The sequence below is a fragment of the Ochotona curzoniae genome, unplaced genomic scaffold, assembly GCF_017591425.1.
Source record: "Ochotona curzoniae isolate NIBS_2020 unplaced genomic scaffold, NIBS_Ocur_1.0 contig_2321, whole genome shotgun sequence".
Classification (NCBI taxonomy): Eukaryota; Metazoa; Chordata; class Mammalia; order Lagomorpha; family Ochotonidae; genus Ochotona; species Ochotona curzoniae.
The window spans coordinates 22,567,058-22,589,901 of record NW_024465421.1 but is presented as its reverse complement, the minus strand read 5'-3'; the positions used below and the strand labels follow the sequence as shown (position 1 = coordinate 22,589,901).

At 43.5% G+C, this 22,844-nt stretch overlaps 1 protein-coding gene and 1 non-coding gene across 2 annotated transcripts in view; one reads left to right on the top strand and one right to left on the bottom strand.

Annotated features, from left to right (window-relative positions):
* Positions 1–22,844, bottom strand: part of ADCY9 (adenylate cyclase 9) — a 130,887-nt gene that overhangs the window by 71,133 nt on the left and 36,910 nt on the right. The gene's annotated exons all lie outside the window — the stretch shown is intronic.
* LOC121152101 lies at positions 20,692–20,808 on the top strand. The gene has a single exon (XR_005883232.1). It is a non-coding gene; the product is annotated as a small nucleolar RNA SNORA64/SNORA10 family (small nucleolar RNA).

Genomic DNA, 22,844 nt, shown 5'->3' with positions numbered 1-22,844 from the left:
CTCTCACCACATGTTTGTCTTCTGTTAGGGAACACTAATTAGAACACATAATTACTGAGCACTTAAGAAACCTCTTCACTTGATGCTAAAGATTGTACACCGCTCATGCCAGACCATGAAACCAGCCCACCGACACCTACCATCCCTAGAGCAGGGAGTGGCCCCTCGCTCCGGAAGAGCCAGCCATGCATGGAGCACTCTATCATTCCTGCAAACTAAGGCTTTGCAAACATGTTCTTTACCAGATTTTATTAATCACACACACACACACAAACACACAGGTGAAATCTAAGACACTCAGCAGGTGACTGTAAAAGGAATAAATCTTTTCTGCACATGAAAATCACGTTCATCTTGATATTCATAGCTCTGCTCAAAAAGCTGCCAGAGAACTTAACCTCCCACCACATCAAGTCTAAACACTTTCTTTCCCTCATTCACACCCACGTGTTTAACATCACAGCACGTGCAGCGAATCCAGGGTCAAGTGGGGAGGAAGGTGGCTGAGGGGCTAGAGGAGAGGTCAGGAAGCAGGGAGGGAGGTCACTCTTCCACTCTGGAGGGTGCAGAGGGAGAGGGGAAGCAGGAAGACAGACACACACACAAAGGGGCTGGTGTGGTGGCCACACCATACAGGCCACACCATACAGGTACCAGTTTGTGTTGTGGCTGCTCTACTTGTGATCCAACTCCCTACTTAAACAGATCGAAGGATGGCCCACATGCTTGGGCCCCCTGCACCTACATGGCAGAAACAGAAGAAGCTCCTGGCTCCTGGCTTTGGATTCGCTCAGCTCTGCCCATCGAGACCATTTGAAAAGTGAACCAGCAGCTGAAAGACACTCTCTTTATCTTTCTCTGTCTCTTCTCTCTCTGTAAAATAAACCTTTCAAGTAAAAATAAATCTTCAAAAACAATAAGAGGTGCGATTGCTTCTCTAGTGCTTTGCAGGCAGTGTTCACTGAAACCTGATGCTGGACCCTATGTGCTAGAGGACAAGGTGAGAACCCTACCTCTGAGATCAGAAAGCTGGTAAGAAGACATATAGCAAGCCAGACGAAGGCCCCAAGGCCAGGAGTCCACAGATTGCCAAGGAGACCCATTTCCCATCTGCTGATTCACTATCCAAATGTCCAGAAGGCCAGGGGAGTGCTGGGCCAAAGCTGGGAGCTGGAAATGCAGGAAGCGGGTGATTTGAACTGTTACCACTCCCTCCAGAATCTGAACTGGTGGGAAGTGGGGATTGGGAATGAGAGCCAGGAACTGAACCCAGGTGAATGGAGGTGGGACGAGGGTGTCTTAGCTGCTGGATTGAAAGCCCACTCCTGCCTGGGATTTTAATGAAAGGAAACAGCACATTCATCTCAGATGACATATGCAAATAACACACACCCAGAAGGGATCATGAACTGAACACATAAATCCATTAGCCTGGAGGGGGAGTTTGAAAGAATAATGGAATTTAATTTTCCTAAGGAAAGGTTTCATTCTTATAGCACCTGTATAAAATATAGATTTTATCTACTGATTTTTCATTACTACATCTATGAAAAAATAAATTTTTAAACACACTAGCCCTCTAACCATTATACTGGAAGTAAGTAATAATTCTGCAATACCATCAGTCTTTAAAAAAAAGATTTTTTAATTGGAAAGTCAAATTTACAAAGAGAAGGAAAGAGAGAAGCTCTTCTGTCCACTGGTTCGCTCCCCAAGTGACCGCAATGGCCGTAATTGAGCTGATCCGAAGGCAGGAGCCAGGACCTTCTTCCGGATCCCCCAGGCGGGTCAGGGTCCCAAGGCTTTGGGCCATTCTTGACTGCTTTCCCAGACCACAAGCAGGGAGCTGGATGGGATGTGGAGCAGCTGGAATATGAACTGACAACCACATGGGATCCCGGCGCATGCAAGGTGAGGACGTTAGCCATTAGGCTGCTGCACTGGCACTCATCAGTCTTTTTTATCTGCTAGATTCTAGCCATCAGCCACATTCACAAATATGACAGACAGCAGTCTGAGAGTTGAAATCTAGCATAGTAGGATGAAAGTCCTCCAAGTCACAGCACTGAAGACACCAGTTCATAAAACTGGAGTATCAGAACAAACATGTCTTGGTCTCCATTGCCCTGCTTCCCACACAACACACCCTAGTCTACAACACCCTTTCCTTGAAAGGCAGAGTTATAGAGAGACGGGGGAGAGACACAGAGAGATCTTGCATCTACTAGTTCACACCCCAAATGGCTGCAACAGCCCATGATGAGCTAGACCAAAGCCAGGGACCAAAAACTCCATCTTAGTCTCCCACGTGGGTGGCAGAGGTCCAGGAGCCTGGGCCATTTTCTGGTGCTTGCCCAGGAACATTGGCATCAAGCTTGGTCAGAAGTGGAGCAGCTGAGGCTCTAGCCAGCACTCACCTGGGATACTGGCATGACAAATGGTGACTTAACCCTTTGCAACACAACGCTGGACCCCGTCTTCTCTTCTTCAAGGGAAGTTTGGTGGTGTTGGCTCTGCACAGTTCAGGCAGCACATGCGGCAGAGGGCTCAGTCACTGGCGAGGTGTGCTGACCCTCTGCTTGCAGACTGCACTCCCTAAGCAATCTTGTTACTATTAATTGGGCTTCCCAGGCACCTTGATATCACTAGTCACCAGATACTATATTGATATCTGGGCAGTAGATATGAATATTTGAGCCACTGGAAAACTACACCCTATTCCCCAAAGAAACCTAATATGCTGGCACCCGGTTTAAAGATCAGTCTCACGGTTAGCATAAAACAGCTCACCTCGACTTGCATGAGTCTGAACACTGATGCAAACGAAAGGTACCGCATCTCCAAAATAGTAAACCTGACCCCCCAAAGCCCTGTGATTCCTCTCAAGGAACAGTGTCCCTCCCAAAAGTGCAAGAACACTCCCTCTCAATCCCAGTCTACAAGAACCTCTGCTTCCCATCTGCAGTTGCCTTATGCTACAATATATTCTAATTAACTGTAAATATCAGTTGGCAGGTATTTTTATTTTTTATAAAAGCTTTATTGAGAGCTCAGCCTGATAGCTTAGTAGCTAAAGTTCTCGCCTTGCATGTACCAGGATCATATACAGGCTCCAGTTTGTATCCCAGCTGCTGTACTTCCCATCCAGCTCCCTGCTTGTGGCCTGGGAGAGCAGTGACAGACGAGACAGTCCAAAGCCTTGAGCTCTGCACCAGTGTGGGAAACCATGAAAAAGCTCCTGGTTCGTGGCTTCAGATTGGCTCAGCTCCAGCTATTGCAGTTACTTGGAAGTGAACCATGGATAGAAAATCTTTGACTCTCCTCTCTATAAATCCAACTTTCCAACAAAAATGAGTAAATAGGGTTCGGTGCGATGGCATAGTGGTTAAAGTCCTTGCCTTGCACACGCTGGGATCCCATATGGGCACCGGTTCTAATCCTGGCAGCCCCACTTCCCATCCAGCTTCCTGCTTGTGGCCTGGGAAAGCAGTGGACGGCCCAAAGCCTTGGGACCCTGCATCCGTGTGAGAGACCCGCAAGAGCTCCTGGCTCCTGGCTTCGGATCGGCATAGCACTGGCCATTGTGGCCGCTTGCAAATGATCCATCAGATGGAAGATCTTCCTCTCTGTCTCTCCTTGTCTCTGTATATCCATCTTTCCAATAACAATAAATAAATTTTTTTAAAAAAAGAGTAAATAAATAACCTTTATTGAGATATAATTCATATGCCATGAGCTTCAAAGTATCCAATTCAAAGATATTTAGGCATATTCACAGAATTAGGCAATCATCATTCTAACCAATTTCAGAACATTTGATACCTCCCAAAAAAAAACATGTTCCGATCAGCATTCAATTCCCATTACCCCTCAATTCCCCCAAATCCTAGAAAACACTCATCTATGTTGTGTCTCTATAAACTTACCTATTCTGGACATGTAGAAATGGAATCATACAGTAACAGCCTTTGATGCTTGACTTCTTTCATGTAACACTGTCTTCAAAGTTAGCTCCTGCTGTGGCATGGGCCAGTACCTGACTCTATGCCCAGACAGTATTCCTTCACACCATTTATCAGTACTGAATGGTACCCTACAGTACTGTCTGTTCCTCAGTGGAGCAGACATCAGGACTCTGCCTGTTATGGGGTAGGGCCACTATACACACTATGGACAGGTCTTCATTTGCCCATTTTAAGGTACTCACTTTGGAGACCAACAGCTGGGTCACATGGTAGCCCCCTTTAACCTTTGCAGGAGCCGCCAAAACCACTTTCTATAGAAGCCACATCACTGCATGTCTCGACCCAAAATGATTGAGTTACTAGGAACGTTTGGAGACAAGGAGGAGGTTTATTCCTCCTTTTTATGAACTCAGGACCTCTGCTCGATCCATGGGTAAGTGCAAAGGAGATTTTACAACAGAAAGCACAACAAAGCCTGACCCCAAGGTGATTTTCCAGAACAGCATTTTCTCTGATTGGATCTTTGCGTTCCTTTGCCTCCTGAAGACACCATCATCCCCTAATCTCAGGCATTTGTACACGGCCCCCCACATACACACACATCCACATCAACAAACAAACTCATTTGCTGGGGTTCTAAGGCCTCATGGCTGTCTCATAGCCATGGCTGCCATCCACCAGTGAGAACAGAAACCAGCGGTCCATGAGGGTCCCTTTCTAAGTGACCCAGTACACACAGACAGGCAGCACTGTGGAAGTTGGCCAACGGTAGCCCAAAGGCCCATGGATTCCTCCCAGTGATGTCCCCGCCCGCCCTGACTTCTCAGCAAACCCAGGCTACAGGCCTTGTCCACCTCCACCTGCACCCGTCTGCCCAGACGACAGACCCTGCCTCTTCCCTCAAGGAAGAACATATTGTTTTTCTTCCAATTAGAAACTCCATTTTCTCCTCTTCTATCCTAAACAATACTGACACTGGGGAACACGAACAAGTTTACACACGACTTCTTGTTTTAACTACATGAAAACAAAATAAAAATGAACTATGAACTGATGACCATGTTTGGGAGTAGAGCTCTCTCAGCAGCCAATGTTTCTTTTAAAAACGTTCTATATTAAGGAAGCATTGTGGGAACGCTGCTGGCTGTGGCAAGTATCCCACGTCCCTGTGCTCTGAGGACAGCCAGCAAGCCCAGGGCGTCCCTGCAGGCGCAAGCAGCTCAGGGGCTCCTCGACCCCAGAGGAGCCAGCAGGAAAGACTAATTTTACCACACTGTATTTAGACAATTTGGACTCATTCAGAGAGTTTCTAGAGTTGTTTGGGATTTTTTTTTTTTGGTCAATATTTAAATAGTACCTAAAGTCAAAAAAAAAAAAGTTTGCCCTAGATACCAACTGTTTATCTAATACACAATTCCAAAGTAGTAAAATCCAGTGCCAGCCAGAAAGGGACAAACAAAACTCATAATTTTTTTAAGTTGCTAAACCGTTCTTTCTGTGTTATAAGCTCACCCTAGTCAAAGCACTATTCAAATTTATGGTGAGCAAAGTGTTTCAGTCAAAATCACAGTTCATAGCAGTACCAGTTTTACTCTAAACTTTAGAATGCTTTCCTGCATATCTGACTCCTCACAGTTCCTCATTCTACTTTGTTTCAAAGTTTGTTTACTTATTTATTTTTATGTATTGGAAAGGCAGAGCAGGATAGTAAGAGTGAGAGAGAGCTTTCACCTGATTCAGTCCTCAAATGTCCACAACAGGCAGGGCCATGCCAAGATATGAGCAGAAATCCATCTAGGTCTCTCAATGGGTGGCAGGGACTGTTCCCCTTAGGACATCACCTTTTGACTCCCAGAACTGCACTGGCACATTAGATAAGAAGCAGAGTAATCAGACTTCAAACCAGTTATTCCAACATGCCATAAGCCCCAATTCCTCATCTTCATAGTGGCAGTGATTTGTGAAGATGTATCCCCTAAACCAACCCTTCAATGGATGCTCAGACTGTCACTTATTAAGTAAACTATATGCCATTTTAAATTACTCCATGTTCACTATTTTGAAAATGAAAGCATGAGCATGCAGCCCACACAGGCAGACTAGCTGCTGACAGGGCATTTTGACAGGAATAAACTTCTAATGCAAACAACAAACTCAAATGGTACAGCATTACTGAATATCAGTTTATGAAACTCCTAAAATGAAAAGCCACATATCTATCTTCAGTTTGAACCAAAGAGTGATGAGTGCAGCCACTTCTTCCTCTGTCTGCTATTGGAGAACAAACAAAATTTCTACACAGTTACTCACAATACATTTTTCTTGGGAAAAATATGCAAACTGCTTTCCCCAAATTCTGGTAAGTTTTTAATTGTAAAAAAAAAAAAAAAAAAAAAAAAAAGTCAAAACTTCCTAGGGCCAGAGAATCAAGATGGCAGAATAGGATAAGGATATGTTTAAATAGATGGAGAAATATTAGCCAGTGTGAAGAAGAGTGGGCACATTCCAGGAAACAACAGCAGAAGGGTACCCGGAGACTGACAGACACAGGAAAGCAGTGAAAACGACGGTGTGGTGTTGCAGTGACTGATACTCCAGTGGCATTCAGCAAACAGCAATCTGAACTCCACCAGCAACAAGGTGGGAAGGGATGTTACCCGGGAGCTCTGGAGGTGAACCCAAAGAACTGCCTGTCCTGCTGGTCGGTTTGATTTGACCAGGAGCAGAGACAGAGTAGCAGGTCCCAGACTGGCGGTGTGGGAACAGGGTAGATTTCACAGCCCAGTCTGCCTCCTAGAGCTGAATTGGGTGCCATTTTGTTTAAGGAAGCAAGGGCTATGGGGCAGGACTGCGCATGCATGGAGCTGGTAGTGAACTCATTTCTGACTCAGTGAACTGCAACAACATGGCATCCTACAAGTTCCACCCAAGACAGGTCAAGGTAGCCTTTAGATCAGAAGGCCAGCAGATCAAGAACTCTGGTAGTGGCACATCAGGAGCCATTTCTTACAATGTGGTAAAGAGTTTAAGAGTGCAGGGACAATAGTGAACTGCGCATGTGCTGAGCTTGATGAGAACCAACTGAGCTCAGTGCATTGCATTGGTCCCACAGGAACATAATACCGACTACGGCATCCTGAGGGTCAAAATAGGTCAGTGTGGCCCTCAGACCTAACATCTAACAGGTTCTGGCAAGATCAGCACCACCAACAACCTAATTATATAGGACACCTGGTGTCTCCCTAATTCTGGGACCTACCTCTAACCACAAATGGGAGAAAGGTTGTACAGACAATTGCACAGCCTCAGCACGGTATCACACGAGGTGGGGACTGGTGAGCCAGGAGCTGGGGCTATGGAGACCATGGTGGAAATCTAACATAAGAACCCAGACCTGGAACTCGCTGGAGGGAGTGCATAACTGACTGCAGATAAAGAACCGTGTACCAACTGCAATAAGTAAAATCAAACTGTAGACCTGTGGATGACACAGCTTAGAAACCTGCCCAAGGGGCCCGGCGCGGTGGCGCAGTGGTTAAGGCCCTCGCCTTGCACGCCCAGGATCCCATATAGGTGCCGGTTCTAATCCCGGCAGCCCCGCTTCCCTTCCGGCTCCCTGCCTGTGGCCCGGGAAAGCAGTCGAGGACGGCCCAAAGCTTTGGGACCCTGCACCCGCGTGGGAGACCCGCAAGAGGCTCCTGACTTCAGATCGGCATAGCATCGGCCGTTGCGCTCACTTGGGGAGTGAATCATCGGATGGAAGATCTTCCTCTCTGTCTCTCCTCTCTGTATATCCGCCTTTCCAATAAAAAAATAATAATAAAAATAAATCTTTAAAAAAAAAAAAGAAACCTGCCCAAGGAGAAGAATCTGCTAATCAGAAGTACAGTCACCGAGAGCAAAAGAAGGGACAGAGGCACAATGAATACGACTGAAGACTCCCCTGCAAAGGAGCAAAACCCTTTGCCAACTTCAGAGTTCACTGAGGAAGACATCGAGAAAATGGGGGATAGAGAATTCAAAACACTCGTTATAAAACTTAACAACGAGAAGCACGTAAAGCAGGCATTCAAGGAATTTAAGGAATATGTCACACTGGAAATGAATCAAATGAAAGCTGATATGTCAGAAATGAAGAATACAGTAGAGCAAATTAAAAGTACAGTGGAGAGTTTCCAAAATAGAATGAACGAGGCAGAAGAAAGAAAATCAAAATTAGAAGATATTTCCTGTCATCAGGGGGAAACAAACAAAAAGCTGGAAGCAAAGCTGGATCAAGCCAAAAAAGGTATTCAAGAATTAAAAGACACTATTAAAAGGCCAAATATAAGAATTATGGGAGTCCCTGAATGTGCAGAAAGAGAAGCTGGGATTAAAGGTGTAAATAAGGGAAAATTTCCTTAATCTAGAAAAAGAATTGGTAAACAACATCCAGGAGGGGCACAGAACTCCCACAGGCTTGACCAAAAGTGATCTTCACCATGACACATGATAATCAAGCTCCCTTCAATTGAACATAAGGAAAAGATCTTTAAATGTGCACATGAAAAAAAAATCAACCGACATATAAAGGAATGCCAATTAAACTCACAGACGACCTCTCACAGGAACTCTACAAGCGAGAAGAGAAAGGAATGACACACTCCAGATTCTAAAACCAAAAATTGTTGGCCTAGGATAATGTACCCAGCAAAACTTTCCTTTTGTCTTTTTTTTTTTTTATTTTTTTAAAGATTTATTTTATTTTTATTGGAAAGGCGGATACGCAGAGAGGAGAGACAGAGAGGAAGATCTTCCATCCGATGATTCACTCCCCAGGCAGCCGCAAGGGCCAGAGCTGAGCCAATCTGAAGCCAGGAGCCTCTTCCAGGTATCCCACACAGGTGCAGGATCCCAAAGCTTTGGGCCGTCCTCGACTGCTTTCCCAGGCCACAGGCAGGGAGCTGGATGGGAAGCAGGGCTGCCGGGATTAGAACCGGCACCTATATGGGATCCTGGGCGTGCAAGGCGAGGACCTTTAACCACTGTGCCATTGCGCCGGGCCCCCTTTTGTCTTTGAAAATGAAATAAAATTCTTCCACAGTAAAGAAAAGTTAAAAGAATATGCCTCTTCCAAACCTGCCCTACAAAGGATACTTAAAGATGTTCTCTTGACAGAGAAAAGGAATAGCACCCACCAAAACCAAAGGCAAGTGCGAAGGACATCCCAGTAAAATAACAACAGAAGACAAAACCAATGAACAACTCATTGCTAAAATGACAGAAACAAATTATCACCTATTTGTATTAACCCTGAATGTAAATGGCTTAAATTAAGCAACCAAACATCATAGATTTGTAGACTGGATTTAAAAAAAAAAAACATCTACTTGTTGCCTACAGGAGACACCACATTTCACCAACAAAGATCAGCGAAAATTATATCTCACAGATTTTGATTTTTTTGTTAGTTTCATCTCTTCAAAATACTTTCTTTTGATTTAGCATCATTTTGTTCAAGAAAGTTCTCAATTTTCTTTTTCATTTCTTCAGCAACACATTAGTCATTCAGTAGCACGTTATTTAACTTCATGGTGTTGTAAGTTTCTATTTTTTTCTTCCTGTTGTTGGTTTTGTTTTGTGGCTTTTCATTTAAGGGGATGTATAGTAGCTGTGTAATAGAGACTGTCACATTTGTAACATGTTATTTAACTTCATGGCACTGTAAATTTCTATCTTTCTTCCTATTGTTGATTTTATATTGTGGCTTTTCATTTAAGGGGATGTACAGTAACTGTGTAATGAAGACTAATATATCCAGATGTGAGGATACAATACAGTATGCTTCTCTACTTCCTAAACAAAGATAGGCTCCCAATGAAACTGTTTACTATATGACAGTAGGATGCTGGACTCTCTGCCATTGTCCATGCCACAATGATGCACATATCACTGTGTATGATAAACTATACTATAGTAATGATATAGGGGAACACAGCGAGGGGGGAGGGAGTTGGGAAGGGGATAAGGGAAATCCCAGGGCCTATGGAACTATATCATTAAATGATAATAATAAAAAATTTTTAAAAAAACTTCCTAGGGTCAACATTCCATATGGGCACCAATATTCCATATGGACACTAGTTCAAGTCCTGGCTACTCCACTTCCAATCTAGCTTCCTGCTAATAAGCCTGGAAAGCAGCAGAGGGTACCCTGCCACTGTCACCCACTTACCAGACCTGAAGAAGCTCCCAGCTCCTGGCTTCGACCTGACCCAGCTCTGGCCACTGTGAGTAGAAACCCTCTCTCTCTGTAACTCTGTAACTCTGCCTTTCAGATAAATAAAATTAATTTTTTAAATCAAGACTTCCCTAATTTAATTCATATTTTAGCTTTATAATATAACCAGGTATAGAATTATTATTCTAATTCATTAGCAATTATATAAACTAATCTATAATCTCATTTTCTACCTCTACATACACACAAAAAAATCTACTTTTGGTCCTGCAGAAAGCATTATTTACTAAGACATAGCTTTGATTCAAATTTCTCTTTCTCTTCCTCCTCTTTAAAAGTACACTAAAAATAACCGTAATGATATCTGATTCATCATAAACTCAGGCACACAGCAACCGCACTTAACTCAGAATATAGCTGGCAACCAAAGAAACTGGACAAAGACCAAATTCTTTGTCCTTTTAATCAAACCACACCTACAGAGTTAGTATGTTTTACTATGTGTTTTGGTTCTTGGTGGAAACCAGAAGCAATTTTATTACACAAAGGTGTAATAACAGCTACGTATGTGGACAGCAAAAGAGCAAGCAGAAAAAAATTATTTTTAAAAACAGAAGAAATAGAAAAACAGAACAGTCTGGCATATTTAAAGGAAAGTTTAAAGCCCGATTTTTATAGGGAAATTGCTATATTAGTAAAAGCCAAATAACAAGTAGCAAAAATAACTGAGTCATCAAGAAAATTACATTTTATTTGGCATATTTCATTTTCACAAAGGATAAAGTATCTTATGCAATTTAGACATGTGAAACCGAATGCTAAAGCTGGATGAAACAGGAAAACGACTGACTAAAGGGGAAAAGTCTCAGCTCTTCAGAGACTCAACCATGCAGAAAGACTTCCTATTATTGATACTTGTATCTAACAACATATCAAATGAGGCTGGTTTCATATTCAACCATACACCACCCCTAAAGAAACTAGCTGAGAAAAAGGGAAAGGACCAGAGAACTTAATATTTAATCAACTTGGAAACAAGGCTTACTGTTTAAAAAAAAAAAAAAGGAAGAAAAAATTCTAAATCAATCATATGAAATATTTACATCAAATTGTAATTCAGCTCATTTAATCATGGCTTTCAGCAAAACTTCTAAACACTAGTGAAAATGAAATGGCTAGATTTTAAACAGGGTGCATTATTAAATAATAAAAGATGTACTTCATCATTTCAACTTGACTGTTGATTTCAAACAGGGGTACTTCTCCCATAAACTGATGAAAGGAAATATATATTCTAGCCCTACCACCAATCACCCCGCCAAGCAAAGGAATGCAGTACTGACACACGCTATAACAGGGATGAACCATGGGCTCAGTGCAAAAACCAGGCACTGAAGAACACGTGGGGGTTTCATTTACATGACACATCCACAACAGGCAAAGGTGGGTGGGAAGACCAGAAGCAAATGCTGGTAGGGACAGAATTTCTTTCTAGGGCGAGGATAATAATGTTCTGAAACTGACTGGGGTCTGGAAGGGCTGTGGGGTTCGGTCCCCGTGAGAAGAGCACCTGGGCTCAATCCCCAGCTCTGACTTCTGATTCCAACTGCTTGCTAACGCAGACCCTGAGAGGCAGGGGTGATGGTTCAAGAGATCCATGCTGCTGACCTTAGCCCCCAGGCCACTGCAAGCACTCACAGTGTGAACTAGCAGAAGGCTGCACTAGTTCGCACTCACTCCCTTTGTTCTCTCTCTCGCCCACCCCTTTCCCTCTCTCTCACTGCCTCTTAAATAAATGAACAAATAAAATTGTGACAATGACTGCCCTGCTCTATTAATATATTAAAATCCATTCAATTGTATACTTTGAGTCAACAACATGGAATGTGAATTCTATGTGTGTGTGTGTGTTTAAAGAATGGCTTAAAATTACCACCCACTCTAGGAACTTAGTTAACATTTTTTGTTCAGGAAAGCTCCACACACCATAAGCAAGGGTATTTGAAAGAAACAGAAACCTTAGTACAAGCTGGCCCACCTCCAGGGGAGTCTATGGAATTGGAAATTTAATAGCTACTAAATAAAGTAACATCATGACTAGTGCTGTGAAAGCAAACATTTCCACATGAACTCCAAATGGCACAGGGACAAGGCTGACATCTTAGAGCCATCAGCTCTCCAAGTGCTCATGGTCACAATATCTTTCAAGAGCCAGAAAGAACACAGAGTCTATTAAACTCTGAGAAAATCACTCTGAAGGGACATTAGCAGCAAGAAGACTCCTTTGAAATTTCTTGTTGGCATGGCAGTCTTGAGAGTTTTTAACCTTCTGCAATTACTTGCACACGACTAGTCACTCTGGTTCTAAGAAAACAGGCTCCAAGTAACAGTTCCTCTTAGAGAAGCTACAGTTTCACAACCCGAGTTTTATTAAGGTGAAATTCCCTCCCCCTAAGCTGTAGACAAGAGTCTAGGTTGTCTGAGACCTAGGCAAGTGTTACACTATTGGGAAAAAAACAGCTAATAGCTGGTGGCATTCTGGGTCTGGTAAACTATACCAGTGTAACAGCTTAGTTGCTTATACTACTTTTTTAAAAGACATATGAGGGGGGAAGATATATGGGGAAAGTGAGGAATGCCAGGCTGGAACCATCCATACCAACCCCCAGGCTGCAGAGTGCTGAGATCACCAAGGGGAGGGAGTCTGGGAGCACGTTAGAGTGGGAGTAGATGATGGTATGTCTGACAGGGAAAGACTTCTGGAGGTTTCCAGAGAGAGGACCACTGCGCTTACAGATAGGCAAGGGAGATGAGATAGAGTGATTTACAGGAGGGGAAACCGGAGGGTACGTCCAGGTCAGGCCAAGGCACCCACCCACATGGGAGACCTGGACTGGACCAAGTAGCGTCACCCACCACCTGCTGGTGCATGCAAAAGCTGGGACTGGCAGGCATGCCTGGCTGGGCTAGGCCGCAGTATCCAAATGCAAGTGTTAGAACAGGGGGTAGGCCAAGTCAGGTTGGGTCGCAGCATCCGCTAAAAGGTGACAGAACAGAATCTGGAGGGCAGATTCTGTAGGGGACCTGCAGGTTTGTCTCAGTGGGACTGTAACACCTGTCAGTTTGTGCAGAGAACTGGAAGTGGTGATGGGCTGAGCCAGCCTACACCGCAGAACTCACCTGATACTCACGGGAGCCAGGGCTGGGAAGAGGATGGGCTGGGCACTTGCAAAGGCCAGAACTAAAGGCAAATCATGCCCAGCAGAGCTGCAACACCCATTGGCACATGTGAGATCCGGCCTGGGAGCATTCTTGTGGGCACTCCTCTGCTAGGCTGCAGCTCCTATTGATAAGCATGAGATCCAGGGCTACTGCCAGGCCACAATGATAAATGTGGCAGCACCAGTTGGCACACACATGGGTTGCATCTGGGGATGGGGTGGACTAAGCTAAGATGTAACATCCATGGGTGTGCATGAGAGCCAGATGGGATGCAGGACAGACCAGGCTAGACCACGGCATACGTCAGCAAGCGCAAAAACCAAGAGTGGGGATGTGCCTGGTGGGAGTTTTGGGGGGTTGCCTTGATGAGGCCTCAGCACCCAGTGGTATGTGTGTGTGACAACCTGGCCTGTGGCAAGCTGGGCTGGAATAGGCCACAATACCCATCAGTTCATGTGAGAGATGGGGCTTGGGCAGAACTTAACCAGGCAGATGTATCCACTGGTATATGAGTTGGCAGGTGCAGATAATGAACTGAATCTGACCCTGCACTAGCTGGCACACACAAGAGTCAAGTCTGAGATCACCACAGGCGAGGTGGATGTCCCAACAAGATGGATGGACTCAAATCCCAGCCAAATTACAATGTGCACAGTCCAACCTTGGAGTGCATATTTCAGGACTGGGCCTCCTCAGTTTCTGACGCCTATGCAGTGAACAGCAGGCCCAGATGCACACAGCCCATTCATTGGGCCCGCAGAAGATATCAAGTACCTCATCAAAGGATGGAGAGCAGAACAGATTGGACAACTCTGCTGGCCAAGCTTTGCAGCAAGTGTCTAGGTCTGTGGTTGCACACTGAGATGGATTTAGCTAGCCAATAGACCACGGAAAAATTTTTGCAACCCTGATGCAACAAAGCCGATAACGTCTCAGAACTACCAAAACCACTTAAGCAACACCCTTGGAACACTGTCACCCCACATTGGGATCTCTAAGACATCATCAAATGACTATCCTTCATCCCCAGATGCTGATGCAGCTTGACTGCAAGAAGTGGCCCCCTCCTTCCCTCCCCACCAACCCTGCCCCGAGCAAGAACAGGAAAACAAAAAGAACTGGAAAAAAAATTTTAAATAAAACAAAACAAAAAAGAAATTTCCTCCCAGGTCATACGACATAGGTACCAGTGACAACACCTTTTTTTTAGTTCATTTCACAAGCCATGCAAATCACAGCAAATGTTGCATTACTTTCCCTGAATATCTATGCTGTTAGTCAAGAAGCACACTGAGTGAAAAAAAAACACCACATTCAAACTACTTGTAAAGGAAGGGTGAAATATGGAGAAACCCACAGATACATGCAGAAGACATTTAAAATAAAGCAAATGCATGTACAGAAACCCAAGCATGTGATGGAAAATAAAACGCTTTAAGTCAGTGATCTTGATAGAGGCAATTCACATCTATGGGAGCAAAGGAAAAGCATGAAGAGCCTTTTGTAAATCCTGTAATATCCAAGAATTCCCTTTGGTCATTGGTAACCTCTCATTTCTAATCATGGAGTCTAAGTTTGACGTGCTCCTTTCCAGGTGAAAGCATTTTGGGACCATGAAGGACTGCCATGCCCCTGGCACACTAAATATAAGCTTAGCAGACCCAGGGATGCATCCCCAGGAGCAAGCAGGTCCTCCATTAACAGAATAATCTTTTAGAACATTATTAGTTCAGTGTTTGCTCAGTTCTACCAAGTGAAAAACTTGTCAATACAATGAAATTCACTCTATGAGCAAATAACCTTCCAATCTCTTTCCAAAATAATGCTTGCATAGGAATTGAAGCACATTTTAAAAAGGGACACGTTTAAGGTTTATTCATTTATTTGAAGGGCAGAGTGACATAGCAAGGGACAGAGACCTTCCATCTGGCAAAAGCCAGAGCTGGGTTGGGACAGACCAAAACCCAGAGCCAGAAATTCCACCCAGGTCTCCTAAGTGAGTAGCAGTAAATCAAGTGCTTCAGCCACCTTGCACTGCTTCCCAGACGTATTAGCAGGAAGCTGGGTGGAGGCAGAGGTGCTAGGACTCCAACACAGGATGCAGATGTCCCAGCAGTGACTTCATCCGCTGCACACATCTTACCTGTTTTCACTTCACATTTCATCCAAGCCATCTGAAAAGTATTCCTCAAGCTTTCAAAATCAAATGGGATTCTTACAATGGCACCCTGCTGTATCCAACAAACATTATCATGAAAATCTATGTGGGGCCGGCTCCCTGGAGTACCAGGCTAAGCCTCTCGCAGTGCCAGCATCCCACATGGGGCCCCAGCTCCAGTCCCAGCAGCTCCACTTCTGATTGAGCTCCCTGCTTATGACTTGGGAGAGCAGCAGACAATGGCCCAAGTCCTTGGGGCCCTGTACCAATGTTGGAAGCCCAGAAGAAGCTGCCAGCTCCTGACATCGGAACAACCCAGCTCCAATCACTGCAAACATTTGGGGAATGAAACAGCAGATGAAAGCTCTCTCTCTGTATGTGTCTCTCCTATCTCTATAACTCTGCCTTTCCAATAAAAATAAAATAAAATCTATTTAAAATATTTTTAAAATATTTCATATTTATTGTAACTTATATTTATTATAACTTATTTAAATAAGCTATACCGCTAGATTCAATTTCATTTATTTACCTTTAAAGGAAGTGAAAAATTCTCCCTGAAGAATCTCACACAAACCCTGCAATTTAGTGGCTCTGTAAATCTGAGTTTCCCTATGCTAAATTTGTCTGAGTGAGGGTTCAGAGTTTAAACAAAATGGACAAAGGAAAAACCACTTGTTTGCATTAAGAACAAGCAACGTTTCCAAGCGATTCTCCTAATGACAGCTATTCTGAGAAAACCGTGGGGAGCTTACAGCATTTCTTCCATGTTTTGTGTTCCCTGGATGTCTGAAAACTGAGAACCACAGAATCTTGCCCCAAAAGTGCTTAACTTGATGGAAAACTTTGGGTGGAAAGTTAATCCACTAAGACAAATTCATTTTCACAAACGAGATGATTCTACAAAAGCATTTTCTTTTCAGAAACTCTCTTCCCCACTCCTTCCCCCCTCAATTTTAAAAGCTCATTCACAAAACAAAAACTAACATTAATCACCATGGAAGTAGCATTTTCTCATGGGGAAAAGAATTCATTTATGAAGTTACAAAAAGCAATGTAATCCACCTTTTAAACAGTAATAAAAAACTTAATAGAAGAAAACTGAATCAATACTAAAAAAAAAAAAAAAACCCAAAAAACAAAAACCTTTGAGTTAAAATGCCAGAGCCTTAGTGCTCTACTATATTTTAATATCCACAGATAAGAAACTAAATCACATGCCTGTGGGTTTTCTTCCTCTCTCCACATTATTTTTAAATGAAGTTAATATTTCCCAAACAACTCAAACATAAAAATAAATGATGCAAAAGCTGCTTCCAGTAGTATATTTTTCTTTGGAAGCAAAAAAAAAAAAAAAAAAACCAGAATTAAATAGCATTATAAAAAAAAATCTTGAAAATTATGCACCAAATACCCTGGAGCTTTGCCCAAAAAAGAAAAAAAAAAAAAGCCATGCTGTCTTTCATGTGCATAAATGATCAAGTCAGAATTATCTGGAGCTATAGTGTTATTAAAGATAAATATACTTCTTGAAATATATTTCAAAAAGCTTAAAAATGAATGCCTAAACTACAGCCATGCAGTCCCGTTTTCTAAACCCTAAATAAGCACTCAGGTGGCCAATACACAATGATCCTGCCCTCTCTCCCCATGCTCACTGCAGCACCTAGAAGGCCCCACCCCGAAGCTGTTCCGTTTCTGGTATCCAGGGGGCCCTGTTTCACACCCACAGGCTCTCTCCACCACTCCCTGTCTGTGTCCTTCTGGGATCCTACCCACAGCCCCTGAACCAACAGCCCTTTGCTCTCCGTGCCAGTTTGTCCTGTGGCAGTTATCTGAAGTATGGGCTTGCCCATGACAATGCACCCAGATGTGTGAGTAGTTACAGTATCAAGATTCATTCATTCCAAATACAGTCATTCCTTGCCATTCCAGGATGACTGGGTCCAGGGTCCCCAAGAACACCAAAAACCACAGAAGCCCAAAGGGGTATAGTATCTCTATATGACATATGCACATCCTCCCATATGTTTTATAATGTCTAGATTATGTATGAAATTGAATGCTTATGTAAATAGCTACTGCACTGTATTTAGAGAATAACAGCAAGAGTGTTCAGACAGATGTAATTTTTTTTTCTGAACATTTTCAGAATCCACGGGGCAGAACCCATAGACACAGAACCCACAGACCCAGAGAACCGATTGTGTTATGTAAGGTGCCAGGCCAGATTCTTGGTGCTGGGAAAACAGCCAGCAAACAAAACGTGAAGATTCACGCTCTCCAGACCAACTGCAATGAGGTAGAAAAAGACCATAAAATCATTCCAATATTCATCATGCCAGATGGAAAAGAAGAGTGGCTGGATGGCTGCTGCAAAAAGCTGCTGCTGGGAGCAATGTCCCTCAGAGGGGAAATCCCTGGAGTTGGGTCTTCTAGAATCTTCCACAGCCATCCTGACGATGGGGGCTGGCTGTACCACTCAGTGTGTAAACTGATAATCACCACTAGCATTTGGGACATCTTCTTTCTGTTGCTTTTTTTTTTTTTTTTTTTTTACCACTATTTACCTATACCTTTCCTTGGCAGGCATTAGTGGGAAGATGCCGCAGAAAGAGACACTGCACTACTTTGTAACTGTCAATTCTAAGAATGCAAATTAGAGCTTCCAAGGAGTGTGAGGACGTGCACAGCGTTCCTTCTGTGACATTGTGTCTTCTTATAAACACAAATATGCTATTAATTTTCTTTTCAAGACAGAACAGGGTAAACTTTAGCTCAGTCTCTCTGAAGAAATACACCAAACAGAATTAATGAGATTTTAATACCCATAATTTTTCTATTCCTTGAAAGTGTTACTAAATGGGTATAAAAGTTATCAGAGACTGTTGGGGCTGGGGAACAGCACTGGGGCCAATGTGAAAGGGCTCCTGAGGGTCCAAGATGGGACAAGTTCTGCATCAACGGTAACAGTCTCCGACAAGGAAGACCCAAGAGTTTATACTGATTCCTGAGTAAAGCCACTGCTCAGCTTTGGGGGCTGTGAAGAAACCAACTCGGTCTGAGAAGTGATATGTGCAGGGAAAGAAGCCGGTAACACATACATCTCTGAAGTCAAAGCTCCTGTGACCCCGAGATACACGGTGACCCAGAGCACTTGGTGCACTGGAAACAGCCCAAGAACAGTGTGCCGCTGAGGGAACAGTCCCCGGAGTCAGTAACAGCAGCAAAGGAATCTGATCCCCGCATTTACTCACTCAAGCCTTACAATGAGTCTGTAAGACAGGGTGCTAGTGTTTTCCAACATAGTCCTTTGGGTTTCAACCCTGTTCCATCACTTAGGAGCTCTCTCTGGCTGTGTGATGACTGGTGTTTTCTTAACCTCTCTGTGCCTCAGTCTGCTCACCTATAAAACAGGTGGTAGCTCCCAGCCCTGTTTCTACACATTTGGTACATCTACTGCCTATTCGTTTAGAAGTTTGTTTAATTTGTCTCTCCTTCCCCTTTCTAGGCTGCATACTCCATGAGGCCAAAGCCAAAGCCTTGACTCTTATCTCAAGAACCCAGTCCAAACCTCACAAATCGCATGAACTCACTCAATATTGAATAAATGAATTTACAGTACAATACAGAAGAGCTGAGTAACCGCTCTAGTTCAACCCTCTACCACTACCTCCAGAGACATAAAGTGAAAGATATGCCCATAATTCCTCAATGATCAAAGGCCACATCATCTTAAGTACTTCAAACCTCTGAGGGCCTGAATGGCCCGAGAACAATGCTGCCTGGGCTCCCCAGGGTTTTCTGTACAGAAACTGCCAAACTTGCCAGCTACAGTTTAACCAGGGCAAGATATCAGTGTTTTGTGTTTCGGACACTTGCCCTTTTTTACTGGATAAACTGACACAATCACAGTCCCCAGGGTATTCTGTATTTCAGCAGGAAATTATACAAGGTGTGTACCAAACACGAGTGTAGAAAAAAAAACATATTTTACTGCAGTACATGACTCACTCACATGGAAGAGCTGGTTCTTACTTGGGACCATTGAATCACTAGTAAGTGTTTTCTTTGGATTTTCTTATTAGATTCTCCCAATATCACTATGCCAGAGGTTCTGCCATTCCTACAAACTGCAGAGCCTTCAGGTAGCTTGTCTGAGGCCCCACAGCTCAGAAACTACAGAACTACAGAACTGAATCCTAACGTATCAGAAATCAGAATCCATAGGGCCTACACTGTGCTGTGGTAGGTTAAAACATCCATTCAAGTCCCAGTTCCACTTCCAATCCAGCTTCCTGCTAACGTGCCTGGGAAAGCAGCATATGATAGCCCAAGAACTTGGGCCCCTAGCACCCACCCACATAGAAAACCTAGATGGAGTTCCAGGCTTCTGGTTTCAGCCTGGCCTAGTGCCCCTCCCCCACTTCCCTGTCCCTCCCTCTCTCTGTAACTGTTTTTTAAATAAATACACAAGTCCTAAAAAAAAAAAACTATGTACCTAACCACTAAATCATATTGCTAAAGAGTAAAATCCTTCAAGAAAAATATACAAAGTTGATTGTCTTTATTGTGACCTCTGTATACCAGCAACAGATACTCAGCAGAATCACAAAGCATTTTCAAGGATTGAATTTAAAAAAAGAAGAAGCAACTGCATGAACTAAAGTCACTTTCTGCTTCTACAGTAAATATGAAATGCCTGTCATTAGTTTAGTCTGAGCTGTTTCATGTGATACACACCCGTCTTCCCATTTCACGGCACAGGGAAGCAGTTCTCAAAGCGGGTGATGTCCAGGCCTGTGCAGGGTGTCTGTGAGGGTGCTTTTCCCTGGTGCGACGGGGACATGCACACAGGCTGCACTTGTGACTCTGCAACTCGGCATGTACTCGGTTGCTCTGCATGTCTCTCTGCCTTTTAAATAAATAAATAATGCTTGAGAGCTACTTTCATACTAAGACTAGGACGTTATTTGCCTTTTTCCATGTTGACACATGTGGTGATGATGCAGAAGCAACAGCGTGTAATACTGCCAGTGCCGTAAGCCAGGGTGCACCAGCAGTCAACGTGCTCCCAGCCACGGCACGTTCGCCAAAGGAAAAATCAGGCAGCACCTCCTGAGAACATCCTCGGTGTAGTTTCACTTCTGTGACTTTCGTAGTGGGGAGAAAGGGAAAGAATGTTTTTGGGACTTCAGATTGGCCTCATGGTGGCCTCTATTTCCTTGAGGTGTGTAGCAAGCCCTGGATGCCGATGCCACTGTGGACTACGGGCCATTTCACGTGGTCTTTTCACAGCCATCTGTCACCATCAGGGACTACACAATGGTCTGTTGAGTGCTCCAAGGACATAGCTACTGTTATCTAAGGGGGTCACTATCCTGACCAAGCTCTCCATTGTGTCCATGAGCAAAGGGTACTGAGGGCAAAGACAGGCAAGCTCCACACTGTGCCTTGCAAGGGGACAGGCTGCTGTGACTCTGCCCCTGACCCTCACTCCAAGCCCCACAAGCACAGGCATCCTCTCAACCCCGGTGCCCAAGAATCTGCTGCCAATGGATGGCACTGGCAGCTGCCACCCCTCAATTGGCGACTGCACTGCCACCCCAGCGACTTTCCCCATGCCAATTCAGAGGCCCTCTTAGAGGCTTTTCAGTTCTCTGATCCCCCAACCTGAGGACACAGTCTCCCTATCAGGAATTCCCTGACCACCATGTAAAGATGCCCACACCATAGCACCTGGGCAGAGGACCCAGGCTCCAGGTATAGCTGCACACAGGCTGTTTGCACAAGAAAAATTGCGTGAATCGACCATGTTTCTAAAGAAAGAAAGAGCTTGAGGAAGCTATAGAATTAATAACAGTATTAAATCTCAACCCTGGGTATGTGTCTTGTATTACAAGAGTCTGTAAGAGAAAGGGGTACACATTCCCAGCACGCTAAAGTGTAATAATGGTTTTCAGGAGAGTCAGCTATATAACTGTTTGGACTGCAAGTTGAACCAGTTGTTTTATTCATGGAGATACAGACCACGGCTGTTTAGTCTTGAGAACTGGTGGACTGTCCTAGAAAAATTACATCAAGGAAAACAACTGACAGTATTTGTTGTTGATGATAAATTAAAATTTAACAAAAAAGTTTGGAAACTTCACATCAACCACTGTGAAATGTGAAATCACCATCCATCCAAAATTTAAAGACTTTCCTGATGTCAGCCTGTGGAAATCTGCATAACTCACGAAACCAATATTTTCCACATGACCAAGGCACAATGCTATAAAATCATACCTTGGTAAGACAGTCACTTAAAAATGCATTGGAGCTTAACATCACGGAGTACAAAACACTGATAATAGGATTTTTAGTTTCCATGTTATAACTGACCATTAAGAAACTATCCCTTTTTTAGTGATGGGGCAGTACCAGAAAAATATATCCACAATTATCTAAGAAGGCTGTTAGAATGTTCCTCTATTTTCCAATTACATATCTCTAGAAAGGCAATTTTCTACACATTTTTCAAGGTACTGTAACAGACTGAATAGCAGTTAATCTGATATACTCAAAATCATTAAAATGACAGATTTTTTATAACTTTTTAACTCAGAACTTATTAATTCAGATATTAAAGGAATCTGCAATAACGTAAAATGATGCATCTATACTCAACAAATTTCTTTTGTATCCTCAAAAAAGGTATTTTTATAAAAAGTTATGCATGTTAATACTTTGAAATGAATTAAGTAATTTTTTATTTATGTTTTTGAAAAGCAGAAAGAGAAAAATTAAGACAGACTGTCTAAGAGTTTGTCCACCCACTGATTCACTCCCCAAACATCTGCCACAAGAACCAGGCCAGACCGAAGCAATGAGCTTGGAGCTCAATCTGGGTTCTCCACATGGGTGGCAGGGATCCAAGTACTTGAGCCATCACTACAGCAAGAAACTAGAATCAGAAGTAGAGTCCAGACTAGAACTACACACTCCATACGGGATGTAGGGATCCCAAGCAGCGTCTTCACCACTGTGCCAAATACTATGCTCAACTAAGCAAACTTTTTAACCTCTCAGCTTGTTGCAATCACTAATATTATATGTTATAAATTAGTAGGTTTCATAAGCAAAAACTATTTAGCTGCTCCATTAATAATGTTTGGGAGCATAAATGGGTCTAAAACCAAAAGATCGGGCCCGGTGCGGTGGCGCAGTGGTTAAGGTCCTTGCCTTGAACGCCTGGGATTCCATATGGGCGCTGGTTCTAATCCCAGCAGCTCCACTT